Source organism: Dermacentor andersoni, chromosome 1 (genome assembly GCF_023375885.2).
Source record: "Dermacentor andersoni chromosome 1, qqDerAnde1_hic_scaffold, whole genome shotgun sequence".
In the NCBI taxonomy this organism is placed as follows: Eukaryota; Metazoa; Arthropoda; class Arachnida; order Ixodida; family Ixodidae; genus Dermacentor; species Dermacentor andersoni.
The window spans coordinates 145,952,957-145,972,530 of record NC_092814.1 but is presented as its reverse complement, the minus strand read 5'-3'; the positions used below and the strand labels follow the sequence as shown (position 1 = coordinate 145,972,530).

Sequence of the window (19,574 nt, the reverse complement as noted above, 5' to 3'; positions counted from 1 at the left end):
TTATACGAACAAAATCTGTGGGAGACATCTTTAATGCATTATTAAGCAGTAAATACAAAACTTTAGACAGTGTAATTTAGCACGGCTGGACAACGTGTGAAGCCCAGCCATGCGTAAAAGATCTGTGGGTGAATGCATGGGCCCATAGCAGTTGAAGATAAAGCGCACGGCTTTCCTTTGAACCATTTCGAGTGTTTTAACGTTGTTTTTAGTGTGGGGGAAGCAAGCTATGTTAGCGTATTCTAAGACCGGATGGATAAAGGTAACGTAAGCTAGAAGTTTTGTATCAGATGTAGAATGACGAAGGGCCCTTTTAAGAAAAAATAACTTTTTCATTGCTTTGTTAGCTATGCTTTGAACATGCGTAGTCCAGTTTAAGTCAGAAGAGATGACTACACCCATGTGTCTATATTCAGTCACACTACTGATATTCATGTTATTGCAAGAGTATACGTAATCTAATTTGCACTTTTTCCTTGTAATGGACATAGAGACCGTTTTTTCGAAATTAATTACCATCTGTCATTTATTACACCACTCTGCAATTTTTCCTAGAGCGTTGTTAAGTTTTTCCTGGTCATTACAGTCTTTTATTTCTTGGTATAGCACGCAGTCATCCGCGAATAGTCGCATTTTTACATCAGTTTCATTTGTTATGTCGTTAATAAAAAGTAGAAACAACAGCGGGGCTAAAACTGTACCTTGAGGTACTCCTGAAAGAACATGTACTAACCTGGAGGCATGATGGTCGTATTGGACGAATTGATAACGATCAGAGAGGTAATTATAAATCCATCGTACCAGTGGTCCATCGCCAAATATCATTTTAATTTTAAAGTGGAGTTTAGTGTGAGAGACTCGGTCAAAAGCCTTCGAAAGATCCAGGAAAAGGGCATCGATTTGCGACTGATTGTCGAGGCTTTGTGCAAAATCATGCATAATTTCTACTAGTTGCGTAGCGGTTGACAAGCCACTACGAAATCCATGTTGGCTTCTGTGGAGTATGTTACTGACTTCGACAAAATTTGTCAGAAATTTTAAAATGATGTGCTCCAGTAATTTGCAGCATGTACATGTCAGTGATATTGGTCGATAATTAGCTGCCGATAAAACATTGCCAGATTTATGCACCGGAATTATTTTCGCTAGTTTCCGCTCAGCAGGAAGGCTACACTCATCGATTGATTTTTGATATATCAGGCAGAGGTATTTACTTATAGGCTCGGCATACCACTTGAGAAATTCGTTCGGGATTCCATCTGGTCCATCACATTTCTTATCCATGTTTAACAACATCATAAGCACTCCCGCCTCGGATATTAGTGGAGTACCTGTCAGCGTGGTCTTACATTCAAATTCGAGGGCAAGGTCAGAGCAGTCGTTGTCATGTGTGAACACTATATATAGTTTATATATAGTTTATATAGTTTATATATATAGTTTATATATAGATATATAGTGTATATTTATTTATTTATTTATTTCATACATACTGCTAGCCTCCATTTGGAGGCTGTTGCAGGACATGGGAAAATACATTGCATCAAAATAAGAATGACAAACTTATACACTTGTTAGTATTGTAGTTTACAAGAAGACGTAGTTGAGCAATACAATAAAAGGGTGTGACCTTCTTGAGTCAGCCCTTAAAGGTTAATGAACAGAAATACAGAAGCGTAAGATAAACATCAAAAAAGTACATCATAACCAATTAAAGACAAAATGCGGTGCCTGCAGGCGATACTGGTAAATCAAGATGCGTACTCATAAACATATTTTTCCAGCATAGGAAGGAAATCGTCAGGTGAGCAAATTATAATATGACTAGGCAATGAATTCCAGTGTCTGATTGTCTGGGGAAAGAAAGAATACCTGAATGTGTCTGTGTGGAACCTGTATTCAATTAAATGTTTATGATATTTAGTTCTAGTGTTTCGCTGTTCAGTGAAAGATACATATGCACCACTGTTTAATTTGTAGCCCCCGTTAAGGAGGTGGAACAGAAACTTGAGGTGTAAGAATTTCGCACGCTTGTAAATAGTCGGGAGGCTAGCTTTAGCAAGGAGTACTGTCGGAGAATCATTACGGTTGTACCTATTATAAATGAATCTGATGGCTTTTCTCTGTATTGTTTCTAGGCGTTTTTGCACTGTTTGGTATGGGGAGACCAGAAGGTAATACCATATTCTAGTATAGGACGAACGAATGAGGTGTAGGCTGGCATCTTAGTGTCTGGTGAACGAGATTTTAAAGAGCGTTTAAGTGAACAAAGTGTTGTAAATGCCTTAGAAGATATGTGTGACACATGTTTGTCCCATTTCATATCAGATGATAGGACAATGCCCAAATATCTATAATCATCGACTATCTTTAATTTTTGCTGTTCGATCGTGTAGGTGAATTCTAGTGGGGTTCTTTTTCGGCTTACTCTCATAAAAACAGTCTTGTCTAAATTATTCTTCATTTGCCATGCCTGACACCAATTTGCTACTTGCGCAGGCTCGTGATTTAGTGTTACTTGATCATTATGGTTCCTAAACTCCCTATATATATAGCGCAATCATCTGCAAACATGCGCATCGTTGATTTCGTGTTATCTGCCATGTCATTGATGTATAGTAAAAAAAGAATTGGTGCTAAGACTGTTCCTTGTGGTACTCCGGATGAAACCTCTACCCATTCGAATTGCTGACTTTCGATTTCTATGTACTGTTGTCGACCTGCAAGATAAGCTTTTATCCAGTTTATTATGCTGCCAGATCTGAGAATGTGTTGTAGTTTGCCCAGGAGTTTAGGATGGGATACCCAGTCGAAGGCCTTCGATAGATCTAAAATATTATGTCAGTCTGCCCGCGGTTATCAATTGTTAGAGCGAGATCATGCACAGTTTGTGTCAGTTGCCTAATAGTAGACAGTCCTTTTCTGAAACCATGTTGGTGGTTGCTAAGCAAGTTTACGCAAAGGTTACGATGTGCTTTAGTATGATGTGTTCGAGAATTTTGCAAGATGTGCAAGTTAGCGAGATCGGTCTATAATTTGATGGGCTTGTTGCGTCACCTGATTTGAGAATCGGGACAATCTTTGCTATTTTCCAGTCTTTGGGCACGTCAGATGATTCTAGAGATTTTTTTAAAGGTAAGTAAGAGGTATTTAGAGACCCATTCTGCGTATCTCTTGAGGAAAGTATTTGGAATCCCATCTTGGCCGCAAGATTTTTTAAAGTCGATGTTAAGCAGCAGTGAAAGTATACCTGATTCCGCTATCTCTATATCACCAAGTATGTCGCCGGTTCCCCTCGGCTCATGGTTTAAAGCTGGTGAAGTTCCGTTGTCTTGTGTAAAAACGGGTTTAAAAAAAGTTATTGAACTGATTTGCTCTTTGGAAAGTATCCTTAGGCGGCAAATTGCTTTGCTTATGCATGTGCGCGTTAAAATATCTCCAAAATTTTTGAGACGCCGTCTTGATGATGTTGCTAAGCGTGACGTTCATGTAAGTATGTTTTGCTCGTTTTATTACTGCTTTCAACTCATCTGAAATAGGAGGAAAGAAATTACGCTTCGGCGTATACCGTGACGTGGGAAGTGCGCGCTAGGTAGACTGTGGCCGCAACGAAGGCGAAGGAAAAAAAGAAGCAAGCCTTTTCCGTCCGGAAGTGAAACGGGCGGAATACAAAGCACCTATCGAATGCCGTAGATATCGGCACCGCACGTGCCGCTATTTCGGCCACCGCCCGACGCTGGTCTCAATACGAACCTCAACAGCCCGCCAACACGATCGCTGCGACAACGGCCGCCATTTGGCATGGAGTGGCAAAACGATCCGTATAAAAGCCCGCTGTAGATAAAGGAGCAACGCGTCTGAGTCCCGAGAGCCAATAAGTTTATCTCCACTTCGGCAGCGTGCGGTTTCGATGTGGCGACTATCTTCTAACGATCTCTCGACACTTTTTCCTTTCTTCTTCGGGATGTTTCACAAAATACGAGCAGAAACAAATAACGAAGTTGTAATAATAATCCCAATCCAACCGCACTATCTCGACGGTCCGATGCCAGGACGATGCCGGTGGGACCGCAGTCACAGCGGCATAGGTCGTTGTAATACATTCGGAGAGCATTGTTATCGGACTCATGCCCTCCCTCCCACACTCGCGTCTACGTATACGATCAGCGGGCGAGGATGGCGAGGAGAAGTGAAAGGGACATTTTTATCGGCAACGATTTTCTCTGCGCAGATCATCGGATCATCCGCGGCGTACAACTTCCGCTTCCGCGGTACCACATGCCGGGAGGTTTCCGCGGCCTCCCCCGAGCGGCCATTGCTTCGCATCGAACGGCGTTTGTTTCGTCCCGCGAACAAAGGAATGGCGGCGGGTCGCACTGATTACTCTTGGAAGGCCGTCGCGCAATTCCCGTTCGCTTCGCGCACTCAAGCGCCCTACCGCTGCGAGGATGTGGTGACCTTAAGTCACGAACTTTTCTTGAGCGGAGTCCCTATGCGGTAACGCAGGATGTGATTGATCGAATCGCTCGCGTACCGTTCGCGGTTCGCGAGCGGTACGCGAGCTGCCCAATTTCTGCCCGTTCTTGGTTAGGGAGGCGTCTAACGACAGAAACGCTTATCGGCATCGACCGCCGCTGCAATGGTCCACCCACAGGTTATATACACGCCCAGTCATTCCTTCGCTAGATGTTGGGATCTAGCGTTCTAGAGTCAAAGTGCTTGCGGAGATCCATCCATGCGCAAGTTTGAACCCAGCCCTATGGTTCTTGTAGAAAGAAAAGAATCCACTGAGTACATTAATTAGCTCCGTTGCATGTGCCTTACGCGTGGGAACGTGGTGAAAGTCACCAGCATACGAAACATTGCAGAACTAAACTCAGTTACAATTAGCGGTATTTATTAAACCAGCTTTTGTTATGTCAGAGTCGCCGTGTAGTCTTGGAGCCCCTTCGACCCCGGGCACCGCTGTTGCACTTCCCATTGGATGCGATTGTACATTTGTTTTAAGGTAGAATCCGTTTCGTAATAGACAATTCATCCTATCTTGCATGCTTTCATCCACCGCAGAGTGAGGACGACAATGGCATCCTTCTTTTTTTTCAAGAGGTCTTTAATTTGTGTTATGCTTACGTAGGAGTTTGTAAATGAAAGCAAACAAGACACAAAAGTCCTGGTGTCACGCGAAGGAAAGCGAAAGTCTTCATTGCACATGCATGCCGTCACCAACTGACGTTGAAGTCAGGCGAGACGGGACTGTCGGCATTGGTTCAATTGGTGACGGCAGTAATGCCTATGTTCGCTCTTTCTGGGGATTCCTTGCAACAACACCCTGTACTTCCATGGCCAGCTTGAGCGTGGTAAGGAGTTGACACAGCAGTTACCTCAACGGTTCGTAGAGGTGCAGCAATGACAGAAAGAGAGACAGAGGAGTGGAAAGGCCGCCATCTTTTCTGCGTGGCTCACCGATCGTAGGTACGAGTTCACATACCTAGAAGCGTTGCAGCGCACTGAAACTAATCCTGTGTGGTTTGGTTCTAAGGCTGCGCATGAGTGACAGCCGCGTTGCCCAGTGACTCGTGACTTCCTCCTTCGAAGCCATTCTATACGTACCGCAAAAGCACTGCAATTCCTTAAGTCGCTGGCATCCTTCTGGCGCCCGAGGAACGCCGATTCGCCATCACTCGACGCCGGGCTCTTGATAAGCGCTGCAAGCGAACAACTGGCTTCAATAGCCACACATCGGGGTCACTCACATGGCTGCGTTGCAGTTCTATCTCCTGTATGGGCACGAAAGCGTAAAAATTTCGCGCCGAAAGCAAGGACTGCATCAGCCGTCGAGGCACAATGCATTTGCACCGTCGAGCGTAAGAGAAGGAAGACAAAGCTACGGCTTTTGAAGAGATTGTACTGGGTACATCTGCCGTGGCTGCCAGGTGTGTTCATTCGTTACACCAGCATTGCCACCCGTTACCCTGAAACACGTCAGGCTACTTGCTTATTTCGTGTATATAGGCAAAATGCGTAGGAATTTAAGAATAATAAATTCTGGGTTTTACGTGCCAAAACCAGGATATGATTATGGGGCACGCCGAAGTGTGGGACTCCGGATTACTTTTGACGACCAGGGGTTATTTAACGTGCACGCAATGCACGGTACACTGACGTTTTTGCATTTCGCCCCCATAGAAATGCGGCCACCGCGGCCACGATTTGGATTCCACGCCCTCGGCCTTAGCATCGGAATTTCCTTCCCCGCAGACGAGCTCATTCCTGCATGCTGTCGCTACGTTCGCACAAGTTCCTGGGGCCGTATATATAGATACGATTATTCGTTCGTAAGAGAAAATTTCGGCCAATCCAGACGGCGAAAGTATTAGCGAAGCGGCTGGCCAAATGGCAAAGAGCACTTACGAACAAAATGCTTTGTCAATTCGGTCCCATGGGTTCAGTTTGGCATCTCTCCATTGGTGGGCGAGATAAAGGAACAGAAAAAGTGCCAAAGAAAGCGAGTAAAATGTACCTGAAATAAATAGCAAAAAAAAAAAACATAGCGACAGGGATGAATGCGGAAGTCAACATGCCGTGCCTCCGACAGAACGCCCGAATATGAAAGGAAGCGTCCGGATTTAATAAGCTTGAACTCGCACTGCGCGGCACACACGTATCGCGCACATAAATGTTTCGAACAAACTCAAGCCGTCGCAGTAACGTTACGCTGACAAATGTGGTACTAATCGTATCCGTATACCCCGGAAGCCCCAAAAAGGGAAACGGAAAAAGAAGGCAGCAGACGCGGCGCATTCGTGGTGACAGCTGTCGCTTCCGCGACAGCCGGAGCGCGTGTGTCGCATAAATTATTCAAGTAGTAGGGCGTAAAGGTGTGAATTATACGATTCATCTCCGAACGCAGAAGCTACAAAAAAAAAGGAAGAGAGAGAGAGAGAGAAGCGCGTTTTTGAGGCCGTCGCAGTCAACACTCACTGCACCGCTGGCGACGCAAATAAGCTGCGCCGCGGTGCCATTTTTCTTCCTCGGCTGCAGGCTGCGTTTGTGCTTCCTCGAGCGCGTAAAGAGCGCTCGGAAGTGCATCGCGGCTGCCGCACGCACCTCAGGTGTCGCCGCGCCGACTGTCTCGTGGATATCGCTCTTACTCGTGCTGAAAGAACGCTGAAGCCGTTTCTTTTCCTTTTTTTCTTTCTTTATCCCCCCCCCCCCCCCCTCTATAGGCATCGTTATGGCCGCTGACGTCTCGAAGAAAAGTGGAGAATACATACGCGGCCAGAATTCTTGCGGCCAGAGGAAGCAACCGTTTATTGCTGCTAATTGTCGCCGCCAGGGTGCTGTCGGCACTTGAGGAATTCGCGCACGAAACAAGACACGATGCTTCTACACATGCTCCAGATCGTGACTAAAACAAAAAAACAAAAAAGGAAAGGAAAAGACCAAATGAAGCGATCCCACAATTTCGTCGCTTGGACGCCGGCGTTCCCTTCAAGTAGATCCGTGGGAGTGCGCAAACGTTAGAGGAAGAATGAAATTGGCCCCGTTTAACGGGCCTCCGCGTGTACATACCAGCGCGAGAGCGTTCGTCGGGTTCAGTGGGCGTTTCGAAGCGATGCAGTGGATGCCGCAGAACAATTCGCACGTCTCTCCCGAAAGCAGCACGGAAAGCTTTTAACGTCCGCATACAGATAAACAACGCCGGTAACAGCCTTGAGGAGGCTCCCTGCCTGGAACTTTTCGCGTCGCACATAGTGGAGCATGCATGAAGCGCCAAGCATGCTTGGAACAGGCGACGATCGATACCACGCCCTCGTGCGTCGAGAGGTGCAGGCATTCAATGTCGCCATGAGGACGCCGAAAGAAGTGAGGGGAATTATGCCAGAAAATATACTGAGTGAACATGCACAAATCGAAGGCACTGATGTGAAGCCAGTTTCTCGTCGTGAGCAGTGTATACGAAAAGACGGAGGTGGGAAAACACGGACGAACAAACGCAGCGCGCTGCTTGTTAATTTGTCCGTGTTTTCCAGTCTTCGTCTCTTCGTGCATATTATAGCGCAAGGGGAAAGTATGAGTAGCCATCAACGAGCACCATTCATCGCTATTTTGAGTTAGGAAAGGTGTCCAAGTCTGTGCCGTTGCATATTCTGCGTATACATACATTTGGACAGTCGTCGGCAACTTTTGATATGTAGAATTATCCAGCTTGTATTTTTCGCTCAGTAAACACACACATGCGCGTGCGCATATACAGTATAAAGGCGTGGTAAATAATTGCTAGAAAAAATACATAATAAAGTACAATACTACAATGAATAATATTAAACAGCGCGAAAGGATAGTGACGCAAATCGGTTGTGCAATCGCCAAAAGCGAAATCATTTGCTGACGTAATATTCTGCCTCGTACGAACAAAACGCATGCGAAGCTATCATTGACAATTAACGCATGCGAATAAAGCTCCACAAGCGTTGACGTCAGTAGTGTCCAAAATTTGCTGTAAAAAAAGAGAGAGAGAGAGAGAGAGAGAGAGAGAGACTCCTCAATCGTCTCTTACAATGTGGGAGCGCCTCTCACGGGTAACAAAAGCACCACTCACGTGTATAGTGCTCATGCGGCGACGTTACTTTCGGAAATACGTGTACTTTCCAAGCGAGCGTCGTGTATTTCTAGGGTCAATAACCGACTCCGTTTTATAGCCGTTTTCTTTTCCTTATCGGCTCTTCACGCTGCCCTTTTCTTAGAAGCAGAGAAAAACGCGCTCTTGGAAGCAGTCGCGGTTCAAAGAGCACTGTAAAATATACGTGAAAAGCGCTAGTACGCTGCTCTCGGCTCGCATATATGAGCATATGCAGAAGCAGTAGCCCGGCCTCAGGCTTCCGGAACGGAAGCAGCGGCAGCGCGGCGGAAGGATCGTTCCGAGTGACCAGGAAATGCCTTGTCGTCGTCGCGCCATCCTCGTCGTCTGCGCACATCACGACGCAGCAGGGCAGCGATAATGATGCCAGTCAAGCACTTGTGCGCGAACGTGTGCGAATGCCTCGCGGGAAGGGGGGGGTGGCGCCGAAGTATTCGCCAGAGATGCTCGAGCAGGGGGTTGGTACAGGGGCTTTAAGAGGACCGGGGTGAGGATGGTGTCTTCGGAGAGCCGTATGTGGAGCGCTCTGCTTGTTTTCGTTTCCTTGTAACGGTGCTCGAGCGAGTGCGGGGCGTAAGTTTCCTTAATGTGGTGTCGTCACGAACTAGCGGTAAGAAGGCATAGTCTAACGAAGACTCTCGTGTGGCTCTCTTATGGGTAGGTAAGGTATAAATAGCGCGCCGATGCCTGGCTGTTCGTCGCAAACCTCCAAACTATTACTTCCACTAGTGAGCCCTATTTCGACGCCAGCACGAGGAGGCATCCGAAGAAAATTGCACTCGAAGACGAAGTGGGCAGAGCGGGTCGGAGTGAAAGAAAGCGATATCATCGCGGGCACGTTATTTTCAGTTGGTGCGAGCGAGCAGGTTCACGGGCGGTGTACGTAACGTATTTTCTTGGTACGTTATGTAGGGTGCACATGACTAGACTTTTTTAATTATCAAACAAAATTTAAACAATAAGAAAGCGTATTTCTCATTAAAATCCGGGCCAGCTAGTCTAACCATCACTACTTAAATTGAACGTCGCGGGGCAATGACTTTTCCACCAAATAAATAAATAAATAAATAAATAAGAAGAGAAACAAGAAAGGAAAGAAAGAAAGGACAAAGAAAACTTTAAGCATAGTAATTGCCTTCATTTGTTAACTTCTATCTGTTACTAGCTTTGCACGGATCTCTTAGTAGCACCAGATACCCACGCATAATTGATTTGTATGTTCAGTTAGAATGCGCAACTACTTGGTTACACCTGTATTCCATTATTCTGTTAACCAGTGTTTCATTCTGTTATTGCGTTCTATTGTTCTGTTTTGCAATTTTAAGGGGTTATTTTATGGCGTATAATTTCTTCGACGATGCTAAGTTAACACTTCTATCCCAATTTCTTAATCAGAGAATTGTGGTAAACTGACTCGAAAAATATGATACGCAGCATTCTGTGTTTCTGACAAACAGTTATGCACTCACTGCTTCGTTAGGTACCCTTGAGATGACGGCTAAAAAATCCGTTATACGGCACTCGTGCAGGGTCTCACGCGATGTTGTTATCTTGTTGTGTGGTTGCTGATGTACGTAATGGTGAGTTGCAAGACATAAATCATGTCTCGTCCCCATATGCGCAACTCTGTGATCGTGTCATGATACGTTGTGCAGTGTCAAGCCCTTATAGCATTTGCTGCGAGTTTTCGCGAAGTTTTCTTTTTGCACCGAGCTTGCTGACCTTGACTATTTTAACGAACTTAACAGTTACTGTAGCTGCGCCTTGGTAGGAACCTATCAAGACGATGTGAGAGGGAGTTACTAACGTTATGGGAGCAACTGCTTCCCGATGTCCATACGACGTTAGATTTTCTTTTGTATACGTCGAGCGTTTCCTAGGTCAGGAATTGACTTAATGCGCCTATATCGTCTCTCCGCCCTCCTACGAATCGTTCGAAGTCACTCAAGTTCCATGTCGAAATCCGTACGTTTCGTTGTGTATGTAAGGTTGTACTAAGACGCTTCCAGCACACTAGTAATGAGGTCCTCAATGCTGCAGGCAAGACCTTCTTTACACGCCTCTTCCACCTTTTTCTTATGCGTTGACCGCTTTACTTGTCGGGAAGTAGAAAAGGAGGTGCTGCCAAACCATATGATTCTGAAGCAGGTGGGAATATGGTCACTGCCATGAGTCTCGATATAGAGAACCATCGAACATTTTGACCAAGATGCCGTGACACCAAAGTCAAATCTGAGCAACTGTTATAAGTCGAACCACGCAAGTACGTTGGACTGCCATCGTTCATAATGCTGAGTTTGAGGTCGGAAACAAATTCCACAGGTTTCCGGCCCCTGGAATCTATTCTGGAGCTTCCCCAAACCAAGTGATGAGCATTATACCCGTGTCACACGGGCGTTTGAAAGGCCTTCCAACCGATAGTCAGTTGACTCAAAGGTTAAGTTTGAGCTGCTACACAGGCGGTTTCGAAGGCCGCCGAGTCAATAGACTATCGAGTCAACGGAGCACCTTACAACTCTATCGAAATCTCGATGGCCTTTGAGCAACGGAAACGGAAACAGCGCGAACATGCCCTCTCGTTCACAGGGTGCTCGTACTCACGGTTAGAAAGAACAAATCAAATCAAAATGCTCTAAAATACTATATATGAGTGTTATTAATTATTCAATAAAGTATTTTTGCCACTTGATATGTGCGAACCGCACGTACTCTCCACAACAGCGACGTGCAGTGACGCAAACGTTGCCGCAGTTTCGCTACTCAAGAACTTAAAAACTAAACATCTATGTATGGCAGTGTATAAACAATTTTTTTAAACGTATAAACAAACATGAAAGAAATTATAGAACTTTTAAGTAGTTTTAATGTTGTTTAACTTATCGTGACAAGAAAACGAAAATAAAGATCCGCAGCGCCACAGAATTTTGCGAGAAACACCTGAACCACTCAGCAGCCTTTCAAAAGTGCCGTGTAGCAGCGTGACAACTCCTTTGAGTCGATAGAGTTGTGGCGTTTCGAAGGCCGTCGACTGGAAGGCCTTCCAAATGTGCCCGTGTGACACAGGTATTAGTCACCAGTGATATTCCAGGGTCCAGAAGTCGCCGTCGGATGTCTCGCAGTCGGTCGCCGTCTAACCGACTAGATGGGGAGATGCAGGCGTCGATAAGGATGAAAGCCACTTTCTTCTGTGTAATTCGGAGACACACGTATTGCTTTCCATCGTGAGGTTGCTGCGAATGGGGAATGTAGGTTAGTTCTTTGCGGACATAAACAATTACTTTGCAGCATTTACCGCACTTCGACGGCATAAAGTCTTCGCATCCAGAGAGTCTTATCGCTTTGGCACGTTGGGTTCACATATTAACACTATAGGAAATCGGTTGGTAAAACCGTATTGGCGAAAACAGGAGATCCCTGATTTAAGTCCTCTGGCATAATTCCGCTGGAAAAATCGTCGTACTACGCACTTCGTCATGGAGGGAAGCAAGAGTCATTGCGCCTACGCAAGCTTTGCAAGCACTGGGCTCAGGACATCCAGCACTTGCACTGTGCTTCAACCTGTTGGCCTATTCGAATTGCCCACAAGCGTGCAATTCGCATTTATCAGACTTGAGTATTGTCACAATTCGGCGGTCATGCTCTGTCAGCTCATCTGGGTGAGGTGTGGAGCATTGTGGTGCCTCTCTTTCTGCAATTTACCCGCAGTTGTAGTTGTATCCTTGGCAATGGTGACCATGCGTCAAGCACGGCATTATTTTCGGTTGCTAAATTGTCAATGCATGGTTTGGATACTCTCTGGAGAGGTGAGAAAGCGAAGTGAACATTAAGAAGCTTTGAGGAACGTGTCTTCTGCGTGCGCCGAACAGAATTCCTTGATGAGCGTCTGCGACGAGAAGGATGTCGCCTGACGTCAACAGTTGCTTCTCGATGAATCGAACGGTCCCTCACCATTTTCTTCAAGACTAGTTGCTTCAGTTTTTGGACATTCCTTTGATGAGACGTCGTAGGACCCGTGACAGTTTGGACGCTTATAAGTTTTAGCCTCTCAGTTGTATGCAGTACGTTGTGCTGCACAACGGGAGCATATCGTCGACTTTCCGTAAACGGCGCTCACGTGACCGAATTTCTGGCATTATTTTTCTGCACTGAAGTGGCTTGAGAACAAAGGGCCGGACAGCATGTCGGAAATGACCTACCTTGAGATGCGAGGGAAGACATTCACCTTTGAATACGATTTTTACACATCGGAAATTTCCGAGACGGGCTACCTAGAATATTTGGGTCCCACCATCCTCACTTGAAGTGGTCGCATCAATGTCATATAGAACGCCTGTAGTAGCCTCTTTTCCCAGTGGGATGATGGTACGAACGTTCATCCCACCAAGGACAGTGACAGTGCTCAGCAAGTCTAACGCTGACGCTTGAGCGACGTCTACCACAACAACATTCTTCCGTGGGTTGACTCTGACGTTTCCAATGCCATTTGGCAACAGTGTCTTGAGCTCAACCGATGCAACTTGCCTTTTGAGGAGCCTCATGTTTTCGGAGGTTAGCGCAGGTGATAAGAGGCTGGTGTACTTCGGGGAACTCTGCGGAACCCTCATAGTAGTTGTCCACAGAGGCCCTGAGCATCCACCGCTTTGCTTTCTGACTCAGGACACTCAGGACTAGTCGTCGTCGGAGCTGTCATCGCTCTCGGTGCAGTCTATCAGGGTAGCCTCGCTGTTGCTCGAGAGGCAGTTCCGCTGCCAACGCGGACGCCGCTAAATCAGATGGGAGCGCGGGTGACTCCACTTCCGTTCCCGTCGAGCAGGGAACAGTAATTCCACGTAAAAATGTGGTACACTTGAGACTGTCAAAGGCGCTATAGGGGAAATGAAGATGTTGTCGGTGGTGTAAAAGTTGACGATATGCACTCGCGGTCAGCAGTGATTTGTTCCGAGAACGTAGCTTGGAGTCACTGTGCCTGCAGAGAAGCCAAGTGATAGTCGGAGACTCTTGAAATATGTCGAATGTGCGCTCAGACGAGTGCTACGTGAGTTGGAAGCAAATGGCATCTGTCATTATCGATGGTGCACTAAGAAAGCTCTAGATACACGAGTAGAGTGCCAATGTTGGTTCGGCGTGTATTTGATAAGTCTGGCAGACTATACGTAGGGGCGCCATGAATAATGGCCTGTACAGCTCTGACATAAATTGCACAGGAGTATCCCAAGTTTTCCCGAAGAGAAAATTCAACACCTGAGTAATGGCGAAAAGCTCATTTTTCAAATCGACGAAGTGAGGCTCCTCGACAACTTGCGGTCGATGACGACGCCTATAGAAAAGCGGGGCGTCTTTGCATAAGATGGAGTGTGGCTGTTGATAGAAACCGGATACGACGACACATATGTTTGCTTCAAGTCACACCAGAGGCTCCAAGGCAAATATCATCGGCGTATATGGATAGACGAAGTGTCCGGCAGTAACATTCAGCAAGTCCTATGAGGGTGAGCTGGAAGAATATTTCTTTCAAAAATTCACATTGCAGGAGCCCTCTACGGATGTAGTGTGCCGAATTTCGGCCATCCTTAGTCTGAAGGAACACACGCCTCTCAATAGCGGCCCAGAGAGAGAGAGAGAGAGAGAGATGCGAATGAGAGAAAGGCAGGGATGTTGACCAGAGTTAAAACCTCCGGTTTGCTATCCTGCACTAGGGGAAGGGAAAGGGGAAGTAAAGACGGAAAGGAGAGCGGGGACAAAAAGAGGGCGTGGAAAAAGGGACGGTATCATTATAGTCTTTCTAATAGGTCAGTGCCACGTAAAAAGGTCAACAAAGCCTTGACCGACTTTCTATGTACGATGACAATTCATGTCTGCATTATAACACTCTGTTCTGAAAGTGGCCTGTCGTCAACGCGTGCCAACACGGCCGCTAGCGACAGCCGGTGCGCGCTGTATCGAGGACAGTGGCAAAGTGCGTGTTCGATAGTCTCCTCGCCGCCGCAGTGACTGCAAGCCGCGCTCTCGTCCATACCGACTCGGAAGGCAAACGATCTTGTGAAAGCGACACAAGCCACAGTTAGCAAAGTACTGTTGTCTGGAGTCAAGAGAGTCCAGATGGGGGTCGAAGTCGAAGGGACGGGTCCAGTCGGTGCAGACGTGTGTGCTTCAAGCTTGGTGTGTTCCATAAAGATCTTGTGGCTTCATTTGCAAGCACACCAATTCTCATTGCTGCGTCTGTTCTTGAGAATGGAATGGAGTCTTACAAGCCCTCCTCATGAGCAGATCGCGCTGCTGCATCAGCATGTTCATTGCCCATTATGCCACAGTGGCTTGTAATCCACTGTAACGTGGTGTCGTGTCCTTGCTCGACGAGGAGGTGAAGCAGCAGCCTGGTTTCTAGAACTAGTTGTTCGTGTGGTCCGCGGCGTAAGGCAGAAACGAAACAATGAAGAGCAGCCTTGGAGTAACTGAACATGCTCCATTTCTTGGGCAGTTCATCAGAAATTACGAGAAGTGCACAACGAATAGCAGCGAGTTCCGCGGCCGTCGATGTTGTCTGGTGAGATAGTCGAATCCTTACGGTGGAGGTTTTTGCAGGAAATATCACTGATCCTGCAGACCCATTCACCGTGGTTGAAGCGTCAATATATAGATGATGATGCTCGTTGTAGTGTCGTACAGCAAGAACAGTGAAAGCTGCTTGTGTGCATGGAGACGATAGTTGTGCTTTTGTTCGTATTCCTGGTACCATTAGTCGAGAGATAGAGCAGAAGAAGAAAGGCAGGGAGGTTAACCAGAGATCAGTCTCCGGTTTGATACCCTACACTGGGGTTGGGAGATAGGGAGTACAAAGAGGACAGAGAGGGAAGGGTTAAAAAAACACACAGAGAGACACACATACAAAGGGCGTTCTAGTTAGAGCCGTTCACAAATGCCGGTGGATCGCAAGAAGCGCAGTAGCGCTTGCACGGCCCTCTTCTGTGACGTTAGGTCCTGTCGCTGGTGTAGAATCCTTTCTTGCGATAGTGGTTGATCATCCAGCTGGTCGAGTTCGTGACGAAGGGATTCCCTCTGTGGACTGTACTGCGAGCAGGCGCACAAAATATGGCCAATCGATTCCTCATGGTCGCAGTGGTCACAGGTTGCGGTGTCGGTCATCCCTATGCGGACCGCATGGGCTTTGGTAAACGCAACGCCTAACTACAGTCCATACAAAAGCGTGGCGTCTCCACGGCGAAGCTTTGATGGGACTCGAAGACTTAATGTGGGATTAAGGGAGTATAGTCGGGAATTTCTGAAATGTGGCTCATTCCATTGCTACGTGGTGCACTGGCGAGCAAGTAGGCATAGCTTCCGTGCTGCGTCAGTTCTAGAAAGTGGTAAGGGTACGTAGTGGTCATCAGTATGGGTTGAACGGACAGCTTGATCGGCCCGTTCAATGCCGATAATCCCGCAGTGACTTGGAAGCCATTGGGAAGTTATTTCATGGTCTGCATCACTTATATGGCGCATCGTCTCTGTAATCTGAAATATCAGCTGTTCGTGCTGTTTGCGTCGTAAAAGTGACAGTAGAGACTGCAGTGCTGCCTTTGAATCGCAGAAGATCGTCCACTTGTGTGGCGGTTCATCACAAATATAATGAAGAGCAGTAAAGAGTGCTGCGAGCTCTGCTGCCGTCGATGTTGTCGCGTGAGTCGTCTTAAATTTGATGATTGTAACTTTCCGCTAGTATCACTATTGCCGCAGCTGAGCTGTTTGGCAAAACAGATTCATCAGTGTAGATATGCGGAGAGTCACGGTAGTTCTCATACAAAAGTAGTAACGTGAGCTGCTCTGGTGATGACAGATCAGCTTTTTTCGTGATGTCAGGCATTGTGAGGTTGATTTTTGGCTGAGTAAGGCACCATGGAGGAATCTAAGGTCTCGCAGCCGGAGTGAAAAAAGCTGGCAATGATTCATCATATGCGGTTATCGTTTGGCTGAAAGATGCGCGTGGTCTGTCCCCTGGTATAGTAGCTAGGTGGTGGCGAGGAGTCCTGGCAAAATGCCTTATATGGGTGCTCAGCGCCTAAATTTCAATGTGGGTCTTGACAAGGTGGTCTCTAGCGATTGCTATAGTCGCCACTGTTGATGCATTCTGAGGCAGACCTAGACAGATCCGGAGCGCTTGAGCCTGAACGCTTTGTATTGTGCGTAGATTCGTTTTACCTGCGTTGGTTATTGCTGGCAAGCTCTATCGCAGAAAGCCTAGAAAAAGCACCCTGTACAGTTGTAACATAGCACTTGTCGTCATTGCCCAAGTCTTGCCAGGGAAAAACTTCAACAGGTGGCAAATTCGTATCAACCGTTTTTTTCACGTATGATACGTGAGGGCTCCATGACAAGTCCCCGTCGATTATGACAGCTAGAAACTTGTACGATTATTCGGCTATTTATTATTACGCTGTGGTTTGTCATGGGTTTGCGCGTAAATGGCACTAGTGCGCATTTCTCGGAGAAAATTTCCAGGCATCGATTGCGGAGGTAGATAGCAGTTTGGGTGGCGGCTCTCCGAATTCTCGCTCGCAACTGTAGAAGTGTTACTGCAGACGTCCATATGCAGATGTCATCCGCGTACATTGATAGCCTGACTGTGCTTGGCATGTGCTCAAGGAGAGCAATTAGGGTTAGATTAAATAACACAGGGCCAAGTACACCGCCCTGGGGAACGCCGCGGTAGCTATAATGTAGAGAAGTATGGCCTCCCTCGGTGCTTACAAAAAAGGATCGTATGGAGAGATAGCTGAAACATCCGACCACCCACTCATGCCTCTTCGAGAGCAGAGAGGATGGCTTCATGCGTAAGTTTGTCATACGCCCCTTTGAGGTCAACGAACAAAGAAGCGCAGAGACGCTTACGGCGTTTCTCAGGCTGAATGTAGGTGACCAGGTCGACGACATTAACGATCGATGATTGACCACGTCGAAAGAACGCCATGGCATCCGGGTAGGTGTTGTGGTACTCCAAGTACCACTCCAGGCGTCCTAGGACCATCCTCTCCATTACTCAGCCCACACAACTTGCCAAAGCGATCGGGCGATATGATGAGAGTTCCAACGGCGACTTGCCAGGCTTCAGCAGTGGAACAAGGCGACTTGTCTTCCAGCGTATTGGTAGCGTGCCATCTCTCCAAGATTAATTGTACAGCTCAATGAGAACTCTCGCTCTCTCACCCAGGTGACACAGAGCTTGGTAGGAAATTCCATCAGGTCCTGGCGCTGATGTACGGCCACGCAAAGCTAATGCTGCCTTAAGTTCGTGAATTGAGAATGGTAGATCCATGCGGTGATTACGTGGTGGTGGTCAACTACTCGATGGCGGTGGAATATTGGGAGCTGGGAGTTGGCCGGATAATTAGTCGAACTTTTGCTTGAGCCAAGCACCATGGGGAAAACAGAACTCTTCCTGGCGCTGTATAACCTGATGGAAGGTATGTACGATAGGACAGGATTGTCTGACAAACGGAGGCACGTAGTTGATGCTCTGGCAGTGAGGCTAGACGATGGGCAGGGGCTCGAGCAAGGTGTCTTACATGTGCTCTGAGCACTTCCATGACTGTATGGGTCTTGGCTAGAAAGTCATGTGCAATCGCAATTGCTTCAGCTGTTGACGAGCATCGCGGCAATCCAAGACACGCTCTACCCGCCGTGGTTGCTCAGTGGCTATGGTGTTGAGCTGCTGAGCACGAGTTCGTGGGATCGAATCCAGGCCGCGGCGGCCGCATTTCGATGGCGGCGAAATGCGAAAACACCCATGTACTTAGATTTAGGTGCACGTTAAAGAACCCCAGGGGGTCGAATTTTTCGGAGTCCTCCACTACGGCGTGCCTCATAATCAGAAAGTGGTTTTGGCATGTTAAACCCCCAAAATTTAAAGTTCTTTAAGACACACTCTAAGTACCTGGGCCTGGACGCTTTCGAATGTACGGATAATAGTTCTGCAGGTGTTGGTCAGCACAGGCAAGCTGTATCGCAAATACCCAAGAAAGAGCGTCCTGTATAGTTGCATCATTGCATGTACTGAGGTATCCCAGGCTTTTCCTCCAAGAAACTTGAACACATTAGAAGCATACGGTCTTGCGCTTCTTTAGGTAAGCCGCATGAGCACTCCAGCAGAGGTCACGATCGATGATTGCGCCTAACAATCGGTGCGTCCTGACATAAGGTATGCTTTGACGGTCGATAGAAACGTCGTATAATCTCATTGGCTTTCGGCTAAACGCGACCAATGCGCATTTTTCTGGCGAGATCTTGAGGCCTTCTTTATTTAGGTACGTCGATATTAACGTCGCCGCTATTTGAAGCCTTGCGCGTACCTGCAGCCGTGTCACACCTGATGCCCTGACGCAGATGTCGTTGGCATACATAGATACTTTAACCGCGTTCGGCAGTCGTTCTACGAGACCAGTGAGTACAAAGTTAAAGAGCGTGGGACTCAAGACACCGCCTTGCGGAACTCCATGGTGCGTGTAATATTGCAAGGTTGGACCAGCTTCAGTGTTAACAAATAGAGTCCGCCTATGTAAATAACTGCGTGTCCAACGATGTACTTGACCACCTAGGCCCACCGATTCCAATGCTTCAAGTATGGCGTCATGAGGAACGTTGTCATAGGCTCCCTTTATATCTAAGAACATTGCGACAGGTAATCTCTTACACGTCTTCTGATGCTGAACATAGGTGACCAGATCGGTAACGTTATCGATAGGACATCGGTGACGTCGAAAGCCAACCATGGTTCTGGGTAAATTTAGTAGTGTTCGAGGTAGCACTCAAGTCTGCCGAGGACCAGTTGCTCCATTACCTTCCCAACGCAACTTGCCAGTGCAATTGGTCGGTATGAAGTAATCTCTAAGGGAGACTTGCCAGGCTTAAGGAGCGGTACCAGGTGGCTGATTTTCCAATCTTG

At 47.1% G+C, this 19,574-nt stretch overlaps 1 long non-coding RNA gene across 1 annotated transcript in view; it reads left to right on the top strand.

Annotated features, from left to right (window-relative positions):
- Positions 1-19,574, top strand: part of LOC129388003 (uncharacterized) — a 71,053-nt gene that overhangs the window by 18,416 nt on the left and 33,063 nt on the right. The gene's annotated exons all lie outside the window — the stretch shown is intronic.